Source organism: Amblyomma maculatum, unplaced genomic scaffold (assembly GCF_055883805.1).
Source record: "Amblyomma maculatum isolate TAMU_Amacu unplaced genomic scaffold, ASM5588380v1 scaffold_21, whole genome shotgun sequence".
Taxonomy (NCBI): Eukaryota; Metazoa; Arthropoda; class Arachnida; order Ixodida; family Ixodidae; genus Amblyomma; species Amblyomma maculatum.
The window spans coordinates 3,094,555-3,113,406 of NW_028146746.1; the positions used below are offsets into that span (position 1 = coordinate 3,094,555).

The 18,852-nt window shown below is 45.6% G+C and overlaps 1 long non-coding RNA gene across 1 annotated transcript; it reads right to left on the minus strand.

The window, feature by feature from the left end:
* Positions 1-6,692: 6,692 nt before the first annotated feature.
* Positions 6,693-14,251, minus strand: LOC146171492 (uncharacterized). Its single transcript, XR_014702865.1, has 3 exons — positions 14,177-14,251; positions 11,890-12,092; positions 6,693-6,940 (listed from the first exon to the last, which is right to left on the minus strand). It is a non-coding gene; the product is annotated as an uncharacterized LOC146171492 (long non-coding RNA).
* Positions 14,252-18,852: the final 4,601 nt, after the last annotated feature.

Genomic DNA, 18,852 nt, shown 5'->3' on the forward strand with positions numbered 1-18,852 from the left:
ACACAAAGCCTTACAGGCACTTCTAGGCATGATGTGCATAACGCGGTCATCCAGCTTGCGCGGGTTAGGCTCAAAACTGCGATTCAAGTTTGCACGTAGCGGCTCAAACGAATCGCAACAAGTTAATACACACAACGCCTTAAAGGCACTTTAGGCATGATGTGAAAAACGAGGTCATCCAGCTTGCGCGGGTTAGGCTGAGAACTGTGATTCAAGTTCGCACATAGCGGCTAAAGCGAATCGCAACAAGTTGATACACACAAAGCCTTACAGGCACTTCTAGGCATGATGTGCAAAACGTGGTCATCCAGCTTGCGCGGGTTAGGCTCAGAACTGCGATTCAAGTTTGCACGTGCGGCTCAAACTAATCGCAACAAGTTAATACACACAAAGCCTTACAGGCACTTTTAGGCATGATGTGAAAAACGAGGTCATCCAGCTCGCGCGGGTTAGGCTGAGAACTGCGATTCAAGTTCGCACATAGCGGCTAAAGCGAATCGCAACAAGTTAATACAAAGCCTTACAGGCACTTCTAGGCATGATGTACATAACGCTGTCACCCAGCTTGCGCGGGTTAGGCTCAGAACTGCGATTCAAGTTCGCACATAGCGGCTAAAGCGAATCGCAACAAGTTAAAACACACAAAGCCTTACAGGCACTTCCAGGCATGATGTGCATAACGCGGTCATCCAGCTTGCGCGGGTTAGGCTCAGAACTGCGATTCAAGTTTGCACGTAGCGGCTCAAACGAATCGCAACAAGTTAATACACACAACGCCTTAAAGGCACTTTTAGGCATGATGTGCAAAACGTGGTCATCCAGCTTGCGCGGGTTAGGCTAACTGCGATACAAGTTCGCACATAGTGGCTCAAACGAATCGCAACAAGTTAATACACACAACGCCTTAAAGGCACTTTTAGGCCTGATGTGCAAAACATGGTCATCCAGCTTGCGCGGGTTAGGCTCAGAACTGCGAATCAAGTTCGCACATAGCGGCTAAAGCGAATCGCAACAAGTTAATACACACAAAGCCTTACAGGCACTTCTAGGCATGATGTGCATAACGCGGTCATCCAGCTTGCGCGGGTTAGGCTCAAAACTGCGATTCAAGTTTGCACGTAGCGGCTCAAACGAATCGCAACAACTTAATACACACAACGCCTTAAAGGCACTTTTAGGCATGATGTGCAAAACGTGGTCATCCAGCTTGCGCGGGTTAGGCTCAGAACTGCGATTCAAGTTTGCAAGTAGCGGCTCAAACGAATCGCAACAAGTTAATACACACAAAGCCTTACACTCACTTCTAGGCATGATGTGCAAAACGTGGTCATCCAGCTTGCGCGGCTTAGGCTGAGAACTGCGATTCAAGTTCGCACATAGCGGCTAAAGCGAATCGCAACAAGGTAATACACACAAAGCCTTACAGGCACTTTTAGGCATGATGTGAAAAACGAGGTCATCCAGCTTGCGCGGGTTAGGCTAACTGCGATTCAAGTTCGCACATAGCGGCTAAAGCGAATCGCAACAAGTTAAAACACACAAAGCCTTACAGGCACTTCCAGGCATGATGTGCAAAATGTTGTCATCCAGCTTGCGCGGGTTAGGCTGAGAACTGCGATTCAAGTTCGCACATAGCGGCTAAAGCGAATCGCAACAAGTTAATACACACAAAGCCTTACAGGCACTTTTAGGCATGATGTGAAAAACGAGGTCATCCAGCTTGCGCGGGTTAGGCTGAGAACTGCGATTCAAGTTCGCACATAGCGGCTAAAGCGAATCGCAACAAGTTAAAACACACAAAGCCTTACAGGCACTTCCAGGCACGATGTGCATAACGCGGTCATCCAGCTTGCGCGGGTTAGGCTCAGAACTGGGATTCAAGTTTGCACGTAGCGGCTCAAACGAATCGCAACAAGTTAATACACACAACGCCTTAAAGGCACTTTTAGGCATGATGTGCAAAACGTGGTCATCCAGCTTGCGCGGGTTAGGCTCAGAACTGCGATACAAGTTCGCACATAGCGGCTAAAGCGAATCGCAACAAGTTAATACACACAAAGCCTTACAGGCACTTCTAGGCATGATGTGCATAACGCGGTCATCCAGCTTGCGCGGGTTAGGCTCAAAACTGCGATTCAAGTTTGCACGTAGCGGCTCAAACGAATCGCAACAACTTCATACACACAACGCCTTAAAGGCACTTTTAGGCATGATGTGCAAAACGTGGTCATCCAGCTTGCGCGGGTTAGGCTCAGAACTGCGATTCAAGTTTGCACGTAGCGGCTCAAACGAATCGCAACAAGTTAATACACACAAAGCCTTACACTCCTAGGCATGATGTGCAAAACGTGGTCATCCAGCTTGCGCGGCTTAGGCTGAGAACTGCGATTCAAGTTCGCACATAGCGGCTAAAGCGAATCGCAACAAGGTAATACACACAAAGCCTTACAGGCACTTTTAGGCATGATGTGAAAAACGAGGTCATCCAGCTTGCGCGGGTTAGGCTGAGAACTGTGATTCAAGTTCGCACATAGCGGCTAAAGCGAATCGCAACAAGTTAATACACACAAAGCCTTACAGGCACTTCTAGGCATGATGTGCAAAACGTGGTCATCCAGCTTGCGCGGGTTAGGCTCAGAACTGCGATTCAAGTTTGCACGTGCGGCTCAAACTAATCGCAACAAGTTAATACACACAAAGCCTTACAGGCACTTTTAGGCATGATGTGAAAAACGAGGTCATCCAGCTTGCGCGGGTTAGGCTGAGAACTGTGATTCAAGTTCGCACATAGCGGCTAAAGCGAATCGCAACAAGTTGATACACACAAAGCCTTACAGGCACTTCTAGGCATGATGTGCAAAACGTGGTCATCCAGCTTGCGCGGGTTAGGCTCAGAACTGCGATTCAAGTTTGCACGTAGCGGCTCAAACTAATCGCAACAAGTTAATACACACAGCGCCTTACAGGCACTTCTAGGCATGATGTGCATAACGCTGTCATCCAGCTTCCGCGGGTTAGGCTCAGAACTGCGATTCAAGTTTGCACGTAGCGGCTCAAACGAATCGCAACAAGTTAATACACACAAACCCTTACAGGCACTTTTAGGCATGATGTGAAAAACGAGGTCATCCAGCTTGCGCGGGTTAGGCTGAGAACTGCGATTCAAGTTCGCACATAGCGGCTAAAGCGAATCGCAACAAGTTAATACACACAACGCCTTACAGGCACTTCTAGGCATGATGTGCAAAACGTGGTCATCCAGCTTGCGCGGGTTAGGCTCAGAACTGCGATTCAAGTTTGCACGTAGCGGCTCAAACTAATCGCAACAAGTTAATACACACAGCGCCTTACAGGCACTTCTAGGCATGATGTGCATAACGCTGTCACCCAGCTTCCGCGGGTTAGGCTCAGAACTGCGATTCAAGTTTGCACGTAGCGGCTCAAACGACTCGCAACAAGTTAATACACACAAAGCCTTACAGGCACTTTTAGGCATGATGTGAAAAACGAGGTCATCCAGCTTGCGCGGGTTAGGCTAACTGCGATACAAGTTCGCACATAGCGGCTAAAGCGAATCGCAACAAGTTAATACACACAAAGCCTTACAGGCACTTCTAGGCATGATGTGCATAACGCGGTCATCCAGCTTGCGCGGGTTAGGCTCAGAACTGCGATTCAAGTTTGCACGTAGCGGCTCAAACGAATCGCAACAAGTTAATACACACAACGCCTTAAAGGCACTTTTAGGCATGATGTGCAAAACGTGGTCATCCAGCTTGCGCGGGTTAGGCTCAGAACTGCGATTCAAGTTTGCACGTAGCGGCTCAAACGAATGGCAACAAGTTAATACACACAAAGCCTTACAGGCACTTCTAGGCATGATGTGCAAAACGTTGTCATCCAGCTTGTGCGGGTTAGGCTGAGAACTGCGATTCAAGTTCGCACATAGCGGCTAAAGCGAATCGCAACAAGTTAATACACACAAAGCCTTACAGGCACTTTTAGGCATGATGTGAAAAACGAGGTCATCCAGCTTGCGCGGGTTAGGCTGAGAACTGTGATTCAAGTTCGCACATAGCGGCTGAAGCGAATCGCAACAAGTTAAAACACACAAAGCCTTACAGGCACTTCCAGGCACGATGTGCATAACGCGGTCATCCAGCTTGCGCGGGTTAGGCTCAGAACTGGGATTCAAGTTTGCACGTAGCGGCTCAAACGAATCGCAACAAGTTAATACACACAACGCCTTAAAGGCACTTTTAGGCATGATGTGCAAAACGTGGTCATCCAGCTTGCGCGGGTTAGGCTCAGAACTGCGAATCAAGTTTGCACGTAGCGGCTCAAACGAATCGCAACAAGTTAATATACACAAAGCCTTACAGGCACTTTAGGCATGATGTGAAAAACGAGGTCATCCAGCTTGCGCGGGTTAGGCTGAGAACTGTGATTCAAGTTCGCACATAGCGGCTAAAGCGAATCGCAACAAGTTGATACACACAAAGCCTTACAGGCACTTCTAGGCATGATGTGCAAAACGTGGTCGTCCAGCTTGCGCGGGTTAGGCTCAGAACTGCGATTCAAGTTTGCACGTAGCGGCTCAAACGAATCGCAACAAGTTAATACACACAAAGCCTTACAGGCACTTTTAGGCATGATGTGAAAAACGAGGTCATCCAGCTTGCGCGGGTTAGGCTAACTGCGATACAAGTTCGCACATAGCGGCTAAAGCGAATCGCAACAAGTTAATACACACAAAGCCTTACAGGCACTTCTAGGCATGATGTGCATAAAGCGGTCATCCAGCTTGCGCGGGTTAGGCTCAAAACTGCGATTCAAGTTTGCACGTAGCGGCTCAAACGAATCGCAACAAGTTAATACACACAACGCCTTAAAGGCACTTTTAGGCATGATGTGCAAAACGTGGTCATCCAGCTTGCGCGGGTTAGGCTCAGAACTGCGATTCAAGTTTGCACGTAGCGGCTCAAACGAATCGCAACAAGTTAATACACACAAAGCCTTACACTCACTTCTAGGCATGATGTGGAAAACGTGGTCATCCAGCTTGCGCGGCTTAGGCTGAGAACTGCGATTCAAGTTCGCACATAGCGGCTAAAGCGAATCGCAACAAGGTAAAACACACAAAGCCTTACAGGCACTTTTAGGCATGATGTGAAAAACGAGGTCATCCAGCTTGCGCGGGTTAGGCTAACTGCGATTCAAGTTCGCACATAGCGGCTAAAGCGAATCGCAACAAGTTAAAACACACAAAGCCTTACATGCACTTCCAGGCATGATGTGCAAAACGTGGTCATCCAGCTTGCGCGGGTTAGGCTCAGAACTGCGAATCAAGTTTGCACGTAGCGGCTCAAACGAATCGCAACAAGTTAATACACACAAAGCCTTACAGGCACTTTAGGCATGATGTGAAAAACGAGGTCATCCAGCTTGCGCGGGTTAGGCTGAGAACTGTGATTCAAGTTCGCACATAGCGGCTAAAGCGAATCGCAACAAGTTGATACACACAAAGCCTTACAGGCACTTCTAGGCATGATGTGCAAAACGTGGTCATCCAGCTTGCGCGGGTTAGGCTCAGAACTGCGATTCAAGTTTGCACGTGCGGCTCAAACTAATCGCAACAAGTTAATACACACAAAGCCTTACAGGCACTTTTAGGCATGATGTGAAAAACGAGGTATTCCAGCTTGCGCGGGTTAGGCTGAGAACTGTGATTCAAGTTCGCACATAGCGGCTAAAGCGAATCGCAACAAGTTGATACACACAAAGCCTTACAGGCACTTCTAGGCATGATGTGCAAGACGTGGTCATCCAGCTTGCGCGGGTTAGGCTCAGAACTGCGATTCAAGTTTACACGTAGCGGCTCAAACTAATCGCAACAAGTTAATACACACAGCGCCTTACAGGCACTTCTAGGCATGATCCCAGGCAGCACACCAACATCGCACCAACGCCGGCCCAACGTCGACAAAAATTGGTACCAACATTGGCGTAACACTGGTTTTTTGAGAAATTACTACATTTTTATATATTGGTCCGGCTTATATGCCAACATTGCACCGGTCTTGGCACTGCCAACATAGGCTATCAGCTGGCCGTGCCCCTTGTGTCACGTATTGGCATGCCACTAGTATCTATTGGCACATTTTGCATTGGTAATAAACCGGCCGTGCCGCTAGTATCACATATTGGTATTTATTGGCATGCGACAAGTATTCATCGGCACACGTGGCACTGGCACTGCCACTATTAAGCCACCTTTAGCCATGCAGTTATTTCACCCTTGCCCTTACTGCTGCCATTTGCTTAACTGTCACTCTGACAATTGTGGCTTTCTTATGCAGTCATTTCCCAATACCACCTTGCATGTCATCTCCCTAAGGAGCCATAAAAACCATGCGATTAAATGAGGCAAGCAAAATATTTTCCGAAAACATTTTATTGAGAGCTCATATACATGTACATGCCACAAGGACATCAGAGGGCCAAAATACAGTGCAGGAGGCATTCGGTACAGGGCTAATATGGGAGATGCTAGCAGGTGTAATTGGAAACAGGGCACTAAGCAGCACGTGACCAGGTAGTGCAGGTAGAGGTGATGGGGTGCAGTGTGCATTGCTCATGATGGAAGGGGCTGGACATGTTGAGCAGGGTTGATGCACAATAGCCTTGTAGTGCAAGAGGTGTTGCAGGAATAGGAGGCTGAGCATGGGTGCACTCCAGGGCAGTGTCCACCATGGATGGAAAATGGCAGTGGACTGTGTTGAGCATGATAGTTGGCAGTGAAGGGTCAATGGATCAAGTGATGAGGTTGAGGGGGCGGGGGAAGCACATGGCCCAGGTAGTAAGCTGGGCACCCCGCAGGAAACAACCATTCAGGAACAGTTTGTTGAGGAGATTGGCCCGTGGGTGTTACAAATGACATCTGCACAGAAGACAAGCATATATCACCATAAGATTTAAACTCACCTTCTGAACACTTATTCAAACACATATTTGAAGTGTGGGTGCTCTATACGATTGAGTACAAAATACAGAACCCCGCTATAGTAAAGTCTGATATAGCAAAGTGAAACTGAAGTCCCAGTTCATCTTCCATAGGCAACTGTACATTTTTCCCCTTTATAGTGAAGATGTTTTTGGTACAAAACGGTTAAAGTGCTTCTGGCCATGGCGACGACTCCCGCGCACTACCTAGAGTCGCGAGGCCAAGACTTTTTGTATTTGAAAACAAAACAATAACCCCGAGTGTTCGTTTAGGTGGCTTTACTACTAGCCGTAGCAGCAGTCAGAAGAAGCCTACTTTACAGAAGCCTTGGAGCCGTGAGGGAAAGCGCGCAGCGCGAAGAAGAAAAAGTAAAGCTGTCTACGAACATAGCAAGGAGGCGGCGTGTTCCATTCAGAAAGTAAAGGAGTAAAAGTGCAGCACGAAATAGGGAAGGGAAAGAAATGGGTCAACATTCACTGCAATCTGCAGTACAAATCATGAGGCAGTGGTGGCAGAAAGTGGAGGTGCAGCGAGTAAGGTCTTACAGCACTTAAGTGCCATGCGAATTTATCATTTATTGCCTTTTAAAAGACATAAAGAGCAAAAAGAGACACCATGTTCATGGAAGGCTTTAGTTTTTACATGAAATCGAACTTGGTTGCATTCGTAATCACGTCTTCATGCTTCAGAGGTACTTCCACAAGATGTAGAGACATTTTATAATTAAAAAATCACACAAAGAGATGATAAAAGCGAGATGGAAGGTATTTAGGTTTTTTTTTTTTCATTAAGCAACAAGACGTGTTCAGTAAGTGCCTATTTAACTACTAGACAGCACTTTCAGGACCATGTCATCACAGACCACTGATACAGTAAAGACCATAATATAGTAAATATTTTCGCTGGCCTCAGTGGCTTTACTATAAAGGGGTTCTACTGTATATATTGAAGGCCTATTGCCACACATTCTTCTTTTAGAGCACTTTGCGACAGGTTTCTGGGCCTGCAAGGGCATGCAGCATCTTATAACGTAGGGATAATAATTATATATGCAAAATAATATCCATTCCAGATACAAAAGAAAGATATTTGGAAGAAAAAATCTGCTTCCGGCAAACCGATAACTTCAGGTGGATGCTTAGTGTGCATATAGAATTACATTTCCTGAAAATATGACGCTTCAGGCTCCAGAACGTTCAATTTTTAAAAACTTCTTAAACATTCCTGCAATAGACAATATGGATTACTAAGCATGCAAAAGTGGATATTAAAGAACACATTAAAGAATATTTTTCTGGAGTACACCAGTTACAGGCACGCATACATTACTGCGGCCAGAATGAAGAAATAATTGCCCTGACAGAATCGATCAAGCTATCTTCAATCAGCTGAGAGAGGTGTGTACATCGCAGATATTCTCTAGGCTGCGCACACATATAATATTATCAAGATAACAGTACCATTTCAAGTTCCAGCTTTTTAGTTTTCACAGCGTTATTGCTAGCTGCATTCTACTGTAAACAATTGCCTTACTTGTAATGTACCAAGGAATAGTTTTCATACAGTGCTCATTATAAATTAGACACCAGAACAACATGCACACAAACAAGAAAAGAAGAACAGGACAGAGCGCCATTCAAAACTGATTTATTGTGCAGAATAAAGTACATATATATCTCACTGCCGCCATATGCGCAAGGAACCCATTCAGCGTCATGCAGTTTAAGATAAGATATGTTCAACAAGCCCATGCCTCATACCATAGCCTCTTTCTCTGAGAAATCATTCTTGAACATAGCTTATCTTAAACTACAAGATGCTGAATGTGATGTAGCTGAATGTGTTCCTTGCGCATGTGCCGGCAGTGAGATATATATGTACCTGTTCTGCACAATAAATCAGTTGTGAGTGGAACTCTGTCCCGTTCTTTTCTTGTGTGCGTGCATTGTTTTGGCGCCTTCAGTTTATAATAAATAAACACGAACAAGCCCAACAAGAAGTTCTAGTAATCATACAGTGCATGCTTGTTCAGCTAAAATTATTGCAGTAAGCCTGCAATGAGCAATTGAGCAAGTACTAGAAATTTACTTTGCATAGGCAGGAAAATGTTATGCTAGATCTGAGTACAATGATATCGTACTTCCTTATCAGCTAGCAGCCTACCAGGTATGCATTTTCCCTCATCGCAGCTAATCATATGGCCATACCATCGGCAACCTTCCACGTGCAAGATTATATTCAGTTAGGCATACCTTGGTGATTTTATGTCCAGGTACCAGGTGTGGTGCTCGGGCATCTGATTGTAGTTGTTGGTATAGAGAATAGTAATCTGCCTGAATATCTGAGGCCAAATATTATTTCATTGCTTAAGTACACCTTAAAATACAATGCATGATGGGACTTTGGGATCGTAAAAAAACGATACATCTAGCATGACGGTGATTTTTCACTTCCACCCTATCACAAGTTCCTTGAAAAACCAGTTTAATCCTGAGCTGAAACGTTTTTTCGCACACATTTTATATTTCAGTATCGATAAAATGTTGATATTTTGTGAATATATTTCAAAATCAAAATTCCTTAACAGCCTCACAAATTATTTTTTTTTTTCAAAAATGGACAATATTTTGTACTCAAATTAAAAATAAGATTGTGTCTGGAGAAATAGTATTGTTTGCAGAACAAAACAGCACAGACGCAAAAAAGCACACATATCGCTCAAATTTAATGTGCAATACACGAACTGAGAGTTCACCTAAAATTACAAGTATAATAGCCTTGTATACATGGACTCGACAGAACGGGTTGAATCAGCGTTGAGTAAGCAAGGTCATCATCCTCGACACGGCTGATGTCTACATGAACTCGCTTTCTAGTGAGTAAGTATCGTAACAGAGCGTAGCATCGAGATTCGAAGTTATTGTGCAAGTTCTTACTCGTATTTGATCCCATTGACTTTTACTATCGAGAGCTTCGATTATTTTTTATCGTTGATGAGCGCTAAAAAGCATTCATTTCGAGTGACGCTCGTCGCCGCTCCAGAGACTTTTCCTATCCCAGAATTCCCCATAACTATACTCCCTGACTGGACAGCGTCTACATGCATAACTAGACTCCCTGACTGGACTGCGTCTACATGCCTTTAGATAAGCGGGTCAAGCGAATTAACCTACCCCCTGAAATCGAGTTAACGCGACCCGCTCCGCCGCCTATTTTACTCGACCCGACTGTGTATACATGAACCCCACAACTGATTTTTCACTCGACAGACGTACTCGACGCAATTCTGCCGAGTTCATGTATACAGGGGTGGAACACACGTGTAACAAGTAACAATGCAGCTAAGAATCCAATCTGCTTTCTTCTGGCTCATCCAGTTTTCTAAAAAAATATCTTGTCTGACAAAGGAGGATATTTGGAGTTAAGCAGCTAAGCAACACAAGATCCATATGCTTGCTCTAACGCACGACTCCTCAGTGCACTTACAGTTGCAATTTGCTTGGTGATGTGGCAGTTCACTAAACCGTCTGACTAGATATGACAATAAGAAAGAACATCGGGGGATCATTTCTACTTTTATTAAGACATGCAAAAGCTTTTTGTTGTTGACATAGCATTCAGAGACTGCGGGAGTCTGGCAGTTTTATACGTCTTATTTCGTTTGGCAGTTGCAAGGGGATGTAGAAAAAGAAATATGAGTAAGGAATATAAGGGGTGACAACATCCCGAAATGAAACTAATGAACCAATGATGCACACTGCGTATCTTAAATGGCGTCACTGGTAGCATCAAACAAAGAAAATCGTCCTTGAGTATGACAAATTTGAAGCCCAGGAGGTGAGTTGGTTGTGAGCAGGTAGTTGGAAAAGGACAGTCCCCCTGAGAGGTAGGCGGCAAGATCACTGCCACCCATTATGGGGAAAGCCCTGGCAAGCATGCAGGCAAAGGTGCACATATATAAGAGCAATAAATGCACAAGGAATGCACGCCTGAATGAGCAGCTGCACTAATAATTTCCTTTTGTCTTTCAGCCCACCCCTCCTGCACTGTAAGCAAGTCTGCTCTGTTTTCCGAACACAGGAGCATATGCAAAAACAAACAATGTTCTCTAAAATTTACAAAATTTGAACGAGTATTGTATGATGATCTTTCTGCAAATGTCTTGCTCTAGGGTTACAGAATAAATTCATTGCAGCTGCGAATAAAGCGAGTTGGGAGCTAATGGCGAATCTCAATGGCTTGGGGAGAAAATTATTTAAAATTGTCACTTTGAGCAAAGTAAATAGCCTGGTTTAGATCAAAGTAATATTACATCTACATGGCTAAAGCCAGTGTAGGCAACCAGAAATGTACAAGCAGTCAGTAACTGCATGTCTGTATGAACAAATACATACAGTGCAGGCAGCAGTAATGAAGTGAGAGTGGAAGGCAAATAACCTGAGCAATGTTGAATGGCTTTCTTCTCTGCAACCTCAATACAGGCTTCCTGCGAATTCTTGTAATGCAAGCATAATCAAGTATGCTAAATATTCCATCACTTAAAGCACCTGCACTCCCGTGTTACGCAAATGACAACTGCTTCTTCAGTTCACAAGCTATGTCTGTTATTGTGCTATTACACCACAGGTTCACTCAATCATGCCTCAACTTGAAATAGTCACATACTGTTGAAATAAAGCAATGAAATATAGCACCAGCTACTAAAGCACTGCCAGGGACATGGAGGATATTATTTTCTGCATACTGGTGGGCAAGACTTCTGAACAAGTAAGCCTTGAGCTAAAAAGCCAGAAAAAGTCATATAGCATGCAATCATATAGCAAAACGCCAGCAGAGCATTTAAAGCTTTTATATAATGCAAAACAAAGGCAATGTGTCATACCTACCGAGGCAATGTTTCCTTACACACAGCATGTTTCATGGCAAGGCTCCCACAGTTGTTGACAGGCTTGCAGCACCAAAGTGTTGACGATGTTGTCTGCCTCACATTCAGGCAGCACCCCTTTGATGGCAGATGATTGCTTGTGCAAAAGCAGTGCGATGATACAAGTGGAGCAGCTGGACTGCGGGCGTTATAGAGCAAAGAGCCCTAAATGCAAGGAAAGAAAGTCTCAATTAAATCGATGCCTCTAAATCATGATAACAGCATACCACGGCTCTTCTCTGTTTAGTTAATCTATAATTTCAATTCAAAGCTGTTTCAAAAAATGGACTAATTGCAACACTATGTTACACATGGTATAACATAGCTGTGCCAGGGCGGTGGGGCGATCAGTTAGCATAACGACCGGAAAATGCATACTGATGTTTCATGCAGTCTTGATGCTGGAGCAAAGTGTCATGGTGCGAAGAACAAAATTAAAAGTAGGCACGGGCGCCAAACGTGTGCTACACAACCGACGCGACTAGAGGTGTGCACGGGCATAAATTTTGAGCCCGACCCGGGCCTCATGCTACAAACCCGAACCCGGCCTGGAACTGAAATTGCCTGAGCCCACCCAGCGCTCACACTTAAGGCTCCGGCCCTGCTGGAGATGCTATAACAGACCAGTTGCAAAACCTACAAGTCGGCTTCCCTGTGAGGCAGGAATTCGTGCACAGCGGCGACAGAACCTGATTCAGGGATAATAGTTAGGTGCAGTACATGCATTTACCACAGTCCACGCTGCTTTGGATGCAGTTCCCCACGCACAGGCCATTGTCAGAGAAAGGTTTTTGGGCATTCTTAACGCTGGAATAAAGGGGGGCGCACTGTCACCCTAGGGGTGAAGAAAATTTAGAAAAGGGACACTAACCGGAGAGGGTAATAGTGGGGCGACAATGCGCACGCGAATAATACTGTGACGAATGGGCAAGAGTTGCGGGAATTACCCTACCCGTCAGGCGATGTGCTAGCACTGTGCCCAACTATTATCCCAAAGTCTATGCCGCCATTGTGCAGGAATGTCTGCCGCACCAGGAAGCTGACGTGTAGGTTTTGCAACTGATCTATTGCAACTGAAGCAACGATACAGAAAGATAAAAATAGGCGACAATTCCTGGCGATGCACCGCGCGACGACGACGCCAACGCCTGTCGCTGCTGCTGGTGCACATCGCATAGAGCGAAGGACCTCAGCGACAGAGACGCGTTTTCAGTCTTGCTTTGTTAGCGCCGCCTCCTCGTTTGGTAAATGAGTACAGTTACGCTATATCCAGTTTCTTGCGCTAAACAGCAACACTGATGAAATTTCTTGAAAAGCGTCAAGCCCCCCCCCCCAAAAAAAAAAAAATTGTCCCAGCGCAGCGGCGTGCTACTATACTGCGATGCAGACATGATTTAAAGCAGTGGCGTTTTTCTGCAACTTTCGAAAATTACCAATCTCTAGCCACACTAGCATTTTTTGTTTTGCAATACTACCCTACCAAGCTTTTACTAAACCGTCTCGATGCGCTCATATATGCACGGATCAGACGAAATGAGCGTCTGCAGGATTTTCGCTCATACCGGACTAGGAAAACAAACTTTGCATGCAAAAAAAAAAAGAAACAACTAAGGTGAGTACCCCGAAGCCTTTTGCGATTGGCTGCCTCGCGAGCTGGTTCCAGCATCATGAGCGATTTTCTAAAAACCCAGAATCTGGGCGACAGCGCCGAGCGGCAATGCTTTAGCGGTCCTCAGCGCACTGCGCATCGTGCTGCCGCGCGACTCATGCGGTTAGCGTTTTATCGCACCAGACACGACAAAATATGCTTTTGCCCGGACTCCGCTGACTCCGCTCGAGGTCACCCGAGGGAACCCGAGCGGCCGAGCCACGCAACGACTATACGCCGTTCCAGCCACTGTAACGCCGTGAATATCCGAAGTTGGCTTTTAGGGCTACGATGAGACGCAGTTGTTTACTTTAGGAAATCAGTACTCTGCAAAACAGTGACGGTTTAACTTGAAATAAGCTGCAAAATGATCGGCATCAAGTCGCGCACACTTGAGAACCACTTTTCAAAAGTTAACAACGTAAGAAATATACTAAAAGAAGAAAACTCTCCCTAGCACATGGCTTACGCAGCCTGCAGCAACAATGCAATGTAAGACAACGCTTGTAATTTAAAAACTTCTCAATCTAAGAAGCTAATATTTTGCTCCAATATACACAAACGCTTTATGAAATCTGAATGAAAAAATTTGAAAACTTACATGGAATATTTCTTGAAGAAAGAAGCATTTTCCGTGCGCGGTGCCACCGAACGTCGAGCCGAGCGAACGAGTGGCCGTTGGACGAGGAGAACGGAGCGCCCTCTTTGAAACAAAATACAACTGCCGCCGTCATGCCGGCTAAGCGATTGTCGCGTCATCCTTCGAGCTTTTTAGTAATCGCCTTTTCAGCAGCAGCAGCATAAATGCGCTCTGCGGCTGCTCATCTATGTAGGGCTCTGTGCCAGCAGCGAAGCTCGTCGTCGCCCTGGAGAGGCGCCTAGCTGTTTTGTTTCTAACACCCTAACCTGTTCAAGTTGTATTTTGTGAATGCTGTGTTCTACTACGAATAGTTTGCTCACTTTTAGCATACCAACGAAAATTCTTTCATAGAATAGTGCTCAATCGAGTGGAATATTTCAATCACCCTGAAATGAGGATTTGAAGAAAGTTTGTTGAAAATTATTGAGCTAAGCATCTCAGTACCACGACCTGCCACCTCTTTATAAGCTAGTTGCATACGATGCTTACATTTTTTCTCATATATCCGCACCGTCAGCATCATTCTATCTCATAGATTAGTCGTTTGTTGGCCCGATTCATTAGGCGCTTGTTTCTTTCTCACAGTTTAGTTTCTTGCGTATATTTTATTGGCCAAGAAAATGCGGTAAAAGCACATTTCTCTATGCAACCTGTTATGAGAGCCCGGAAATATTTGAAAGAAGTCTCCAGTCTGTTAGCGTTCGTGTTTTTATTACTGCGGAATTCCTTCCCCTGGGCGGCGGCCGTCCGCCCCTTGGACCCTGAGTGGTGCGTCGACCCATCCACCGCTTTGGCGCACCTGCGTGGATTTCGACGCGCGCATGCAACCTCGGACCTTGCTCGCATCGCATGCGGTGAGAGAGTGCGATCCGGGGAACGACAGGAGTGCGAAGTGCGCGTGGACGGGGATTGAGCGGTGCGTCAGCACGGAGAGCAGGCGGTGGAAAACTGTGCGAACGAGCTTGTGCGAAACAAAGATGTGTCATTGTAATCCAGTTGTTAATATACCCATTGTACCTTTTCGTATTTTATTTGTGTTTCCAGTCTTTTCTTTCACATTTTTTTTTTCGTTCTAATGCGAACAAGTCAGTTTACATGTGGGTAATCTTCTCTCCATACACAATATTTGTAATAAAAAAAATCTCCCTTCCCCGCGCACGCCTGTAACTGTCCCACCACGAAGGTAGTTAGAGAATAATAAGCTTTGATACCGAATTAAGCTTAATTGTAAAACAACGACTGCTTTATTTAGTTTTTGAACTCTACAGTTATTCCTTCTTGCCATTTGTAGCGCAAGCATCGTAATGCAGTGAACGACGACGGAATCGCGAAATTTAGGGTGTGAATAAAAGCGGAGAAACGCTACAGACTTCTTTTTTTCCCACTTGTGCAAAAAAAATAATCCACAAATTCAAAAATTATGCTATCAATACACTTGCATGGCGTCCAATCAAATGTTGTTCTGCTGAGCTGCCGTTCTTGTATACTGGCTGCTACACGAAGCTATTTTGATTTCCTATACAATTCAGTGTGACAAAGCCCCACGCGGATATATTTCGCGTTTCAAGTTCTTGTGAAATGTGGAAGCCGGCCCGTCGCCGTGCCGCGGGCGACTCTAGCTGGCTCTGCGATCATTTTTGCCACTGCAGTGATTTGAATATTCGCGGCTTGTTCAGCAAATAACTGGCGTACTCGTTTGCCGAATGAGTGTTTCAAGATAATCATAGAGCATTTACCAGTACCGTATGTGTGCGATATTCCATCAGTGATTAATGCGCCATGGTCATTGCAGTCGTATTTTTGATTATACACGTATGGAATGGTCTACTCTCGCAAAGCCTAAGACGTAAGTTACGCTAGCTCTACGTATGTCAAATAGGTATTTGAAAGAAATAGAGCCTTAAAGTATAGCGGCTGACGCATTGCGTCGTAAATTCCCGCCCGGGCGGCGGCCGTGTGCACCTTGAACCACACGTGGAGCGTCAGGGCCAGCGTCTTGGATTGCATCGCGCAGCGTGTAACCCGACAACCCCACCTGCAGAGCGCATCCACTCGGGCAAGTCGGCGCCGCTGTTGCTGGCGCCGTGCCTCCATGTTTTTCTTCCTTTGTTTGTGATGTTTTCATTGCACCTAGCAAGCAGCGAACAGAGCGTTCATATTTCGGCGCGAGTGAGTGCCATCAGTGGACTGGAACAGAAGTGCGCGGTGTGTCGTCAACAAGGGCGGACGCTTGAGAAAAAACAAATGTGCGAACGAGTGCGATGAAGAAAAGTGAAACTGTAACCCAGTTATTTGTTTCAGCATAACCTTAATATTATTCATACTGAGATTGTACCTGCAGTGTTTTCTCTCCCTTTTTTTCTAATACTTCCCTTCTTAGAGCGACAACGAAGCAGGAAGCGTCGATATGATTTGCCATATGTGGGAAAGTCCATGCATGTGCGGACCGACGTTTAATTTACCGCTCAATAACCCAGCTTTAATTTAGATCACCACTGTTAAATCGTTTAAGCGAAAGTATGTGCTGCGACGCTTCGTATTCCTTAGCTTAAACGGACTAGTCTATTTTTAAGGTTTATTTCGATGGAAGCGCGCTCGCCATAGTCGATCTGAGTCACGTACGAGCCTTAATATGCCGATGCTTATCGCTCATTTTTTGCATTGCACTGCATGCGTGTCCTGCGGTAATCGTCTGTTTGAAGCCACTGTTGTTAAACCTAATACACTCGGGGGCAAAGAAATTTGCTACAACTTTTGGAATTCTCTTCACCCAGAGCTGCAAGAATCGCCACGGGAGCAGCTATGAAGAACCTAGACCATTGCCGAAGAGAATACAAAAAATAGCAACCATTGCCTACGCACGATATATGACATGTCGTTTTGATTCTTTCTAATCTACCGGTAGGCGTGGAGCTATTTATCGCCGCCGCCGCCCTGGCGGACCAGCAAACGGGGGTGAACTTATTGATATTTGACGCCATTGACCGATTGTCGGACTCATCAAAATTCGTCACAGTATACATGTGGATCAATTACAGTGCCAGCTTAAGTCAATGAAGATCTAGTGTAAAAGAACATGGTGTAATCCCGAGCAACATCAACAACAGCTAGGTGGGATTAAAGCAAACGCGACTGAAACCAGCACCGCGGAACTTCACAAGACTATTTTAGACACAAGATTTCCGAAGTATTTAAAATTGCAAAGGTAACTTGAAAACATCGATTATAACAGCACAGTTAACGACTCCAGGTATTAAACGAGCCTGCCAACCTCAAAAGCACACTAATGCGGTTTCCCATGGAATATTTCCACCACATGCTAATTTGCATCTAGTAGTGACCAGTAGGTGAAATAGACAAGGAAATGTTGACTGAAGTGTGTGCTAATGCATTTGGCGGGACATGGTAACAGAACTGACAGTATTGTCCAGCATATGCCATATGTTAGCCAACGTCTGTGGAGTAATGGCTAACGCTGTTCGATATAGCCATCCTTATGAAAGGGCAATGCCAATACTGTTGATATGTAAGGTATGCCAGTGTATATCTGACATTGGCGGGCCATTGTAACAGAGCTCACATTATTGTCCAACATATTTCGAATATTGGCCAACATCAGTGGACTGATGGCTAATGCTGTCCGGTATAGCCATCCTTATCTCATGGCAGCGCCAACACCGGTGATACGCGGGATATCCAGGCCCATCATTGCCATCCTCGTATAATGGTGCCACCAATATTGTCAGGGCATCGGATATGACGGGCCAATGTTGTTATCAATATAAATAGGTACGAACAATATTGGGTACCAATGGAATCCTCAGGGCCAGTGTTGGACGTGTTATAGAATGGCACAACCAATACCAGCCATAAGATGGCAGCGCTGGGCCTACATAGGGCTGATCTCTGCCAACTCACTGACATTATTGGCCCGGGCTCTTGTGCTGCCTGGGATGTGCATAACGCTGTCATCCAGCTTCCGCGGGTTAGGCTCAGAACTGCGATTCAAGTTTGCACGTAGCGGCTCAAACGAATCGCAACAAGTTAATACACACAACGCCTTAAAGGCACTTTCAGGCATGATGTGCAAAACGTGGTCATCCAGCTTGCGCGGGTTAGGCTAACTGCGATTCAAGTTCGCACATAGCGGCTAAAGCGAATCGCAACAAGTTAATACAAACAAAGCCTTACAGGCACTTCTAGGCATGATGTGCAAAACGTGGTCATCCAGCTTGCGCGGGTTAGGCTAACTGCGATTCAAGTTCGCACATAGCGGCTAAAGCGAATCGCAACAAGTTAATACACACAAAGCCTTACAGGCACGTTTAGGCATGATGAGAAAAACGAGGTCATCCAGCTTGCGCGGGTTAGGCTGAGAAATGCGATTCAAGTTCGCACATAGCGGCTAAAGCGAATCGCAACAAGTTAATACACACAAAGCCTTACAGGCACTTCTAGGCATGATGTGCATAACGCGGTCATCCAGCTTGCGCGGGTTAGGCTCAGAACTGCGATTCAAGTTTGCACGTAGCGGCTCAAACGAATCGCAACAAGTTGATACACACAAAGCCTTACAGGCACTTCTAGGCATGATGTGCAAAACGTGGTCATCCAGCTTGCGCGGGTTAGGCTAACTG